Source organism: Betta splendens, chromosome 9 (genome assembly GCF_900634795.4).
Source record: "Betta splendens chromosome 9, fBetSpl5.4, whole genome shotgun sequence".
Taxonomy (NCBI): domain Eukaryota; kingdom Metazoa; phylum Chordata; class Actinopteri; order Anabantiformes; family Osphronemidae; genus Betta; species Betta splendens.
The window spans coordinates 20,645,669-20,648,849 of record NC_040889.2 but is presented as its reverse complement, the minus strand read 5'-3'; the positions used below and the strand labels follow the sequence as shown (position 1 = coordinate 20,648,849).

At 43.7% G+C, this 3,181-nt stretch overlaps 1 long non-coding RNA gene across 1 annotated transcript; it reads right to left on the bottom strand.

Moving 5' to 3' along the window:
- Nucleotides 1–33: 33 nt before the first annotated feature.
- Nucleotides 34–1,420, bottom strand: LOC129604599 (uncharacterized). Its single transcript, XR_008695633.1, has 3 exons — nt 985–1,420; nt 452–910; nt 34–366 (listed from the first exon to the last, which is right to left on the bottom strand). It is a non-coding gene; the product is annotated as an uncharacterized LOC129604599 (long non-coding RNA).
- Nucleotides 1,421–3,181: the final 1,761 nt, after the last annotated feature.

Genomic DNA, 3,181 nt, shown 5'->3' with positions numbered 1-3,181 from the left:
TGTGGTGTCTGTTTAGTTGTCTCTCATAAAAGTATTTTATTGTTTTAAACAGCATTCATAAAGTGTAGGGAAATCTGAAGGTGATTATTCCATAAATATACACAATATCAGCTGAAATATTAAAGCTAAGCACATTACACTGTATATTATAATGCCCTGATTTGTGCTATCATATTTGTGCTCATAATGGATAAAGTTAAAATATTAAAGTCTCATAGATATTCTCTGTTCTGACCATTGCGGTCCTTATAGTCAGCAGGAATAGTGCCTGCAGACACTGGACCAGATGAAGCAGAACACTCCCAGTCTCCCTCCTCTCATGCTGGTGTCAATTATCACTCCCGTGTCTGCCACCAGGTTTGAACCCTGAATGATTGACAGGTGAAACTGGTTAGCTTTCACAGTAAGGAAGGTATTTTATAATTAATAGTGTCATAGTGTGTCTCTGTACCTGATGTATCCGATCTGAGGTCTGTGCTGGAGGAACCATCGGTAGGAGACCTTTCCAGCCTACATTTCTGGGGTCTTTCCACAGCAGACGAACCTGCTCAGGGGTATCTCCCGTGTGCCATAGCGAATTCCTCAGATACTCGCCAGGACCTGTGTTAGACTTGACCGCCTGATGATGCAGAATTGCATTCCATTATACAGGGAGACACTGACCCTGACAACAGGCACAGACACTGAACACACCCCCACAACTTTAGTTGTATTCCCGGCTCAGCAACAGCTCTGAAGGGCGAAGCCTTCCAGTAGGTCTGCTCGGTCTGTTTCCACATCACCACGTAGAAGGAGGAGGAGTCCTGGTAGCCGAAGATGAAGCCAGCGTAGTCGTCATCGGTCAGCGTGTTCACATGGAATGTTCCATCAAAGTCGACACCACTGAATGCTTTGTAGCCTACAGATGAAACTGGGAAAAATACACGTCAGCATTTAAGATAAACATCTGCAGAGTTAAAGGTAACACTATGTTTTTGTACTGACCAACAGCTAGACCAGGGTCAGAGTTCATGGTCCTGTCAGTGGGGAGTAAGACATCGGGAGTCCAAACTGGGATGTTTTTTAACAACTCCTGCTCTGAGGAGCTACCTCTCTGAGGACTTGAAGGACAGCTTCTATTAATAGAAAACTTAACCGATTTTTAATGGGGGTTGATCAAAATTATGTTGGGTACTCAGATTGCTACACAATTTATCACGTTATCCTTTATTTCTTCGGTAAGACGCCTTGGCAGATGGTTTAGTGCTTCCTAGTTTCCTCTGTACCTTCCCCAGCAACGTTCAGGCGGAGAGGGGGCGGGGCTATGATGAGAGGGGGCGGAGCCAGCCTGCTGGAGTGCAACTGTTCTGTCCGCCATTGTTTTTCCGTGCATACAGCACTAATATAAGGTCCCACTGTAGATTATTTAGAAGACAGTGAGTTCTACAGCACAGTTACATATGTTCAGAGCAACTGGAAACTAGCTTCAGAATGCCATGGACAAACCAGAAAAATCAGAATGGTCAAATGAGCACTGAATATATTCGACCTTTTTAGCTTGCGCTGTGAATTTAAATAAAGTCACACTGCTGCTTGGTGTGTTTTAGACTGTGTTTTGGACAGGATCAGTAGTAGTAATTAGCTTTCATTGCTAATGTTAGCTTGTTTATTAGCTCTGAGTGGCTGGTAGCAACTAATTCAATATTACTACTTAATTTTGTAGGTAATATCAGCTTTACTGCTGCCGATTCCTCTTGGCTGAAGTTGTGAAGTTGTGTGCTGCTGCTCATCTGTTTTGGACAGTCAATAGTAGTGCTAGCTTGTGTTGCTAATGGCCCATGAATAAGCTCTCATACAACTGCAACTCTAATACTATTACAAATAATTTCATCCTTTTGTTGGCCACCAGTATGCCATCGTTTTCGTCATCATCGTCGCATTAATCTCCCTGGCGAAATAAAGTGGGACTTTTGGTGTTGTGTAAAAATGTGATGGTGGTTCAGCCAATAGGAAAAAAGAGTTTTACACTATTGCATCTTTATTAGTGTCCAGCTCGTAGGGCCATCACCATGGCAAATGCAAATGAAGCAAATGAAAGGTGGAGTAAAACAACAGCACATCCAGAGTGTGATGAAAGGCTGTATCCTACCTGTCATTGTTCGCATGTTCACATCACATGTCTCCTTCGAGGTCATCATCAGTGTCATTTGGGGGCAGATGAAGCAGAGCCAGACTAGTGAAGACAACAAAAAGCCCCTGTCTATTTCTGCTGCCAGTAAGCAAGTGCAAAGCGAACCAACCAGACATTGTGGTGGTGGACAGAGAGAAGAGGAAAGCCGTAGTGGTGGATGTGGCAACATCAGGAGAAAGGAGCATAAGAAACTAGAGAAATACCAAGGGCTCAGAGAAGAACTGGAGAAGGCTTGGAGGGTGAAGGCAACAGTGGTGCCTGTGGTGATCGGAGCACTAGGGGCTGTGACCCCCAAACTGGATGAGTGGCTACAACAGATCCCTGGAAGAACATCCGACATCTCAGTCCAGAAAAGTGCAGTCCTAGAAACAGCAAGGATACTGCGCAGAACCCTCAAGCTCCCTGGCCTCTGGTAGAGGACCCAAGCTTGGAAAGCAGATGAGACGACCCGCATAGGGAGTTTTTAAATTTTTTTTATATCCCTTCTACAGTTAATTGTGCAACGAAAAACTAATTTTTTGTTTAGTTTTGTCTGTTATCATATATTCACATAGCCAGACACTGGTGGAACATCAACAGAAACTCCAGGTCTTGTTCTTCTCTGCTGTTTGTTGTGCTGGTAGCTTCTGAACAGTAAAAGACACTCATCACTGGTAACATCATCAAAGCTGTGTAGTTTCTATATGTTTATGTTTTGGTCACAAGCTAAAAGTCCAGTTAGGTCTGTCCTAAACCTACTGTATTCCATTGGTAAAACCTAGCAGCAGTTTAAAATGTCTTCACTCCAACATTATCCCTCATTTGTCCCTGTTTTCTGCCACAGTGTGGCGCTATGTTGAAGCTACTGGCAGATTCTGTTTCCTGGTGATCCTGCTCATGCTCTTGGTGGACTTTGCACACAAATGAAACAAAAACTGGTGAGTGCAGTATGTCATCTCTCTTCTTCTGTTTGCCATTGATTCACTCTGGCTCACTTGAATGGAAACCCTGTAAATTAGATCAGCACAGCGC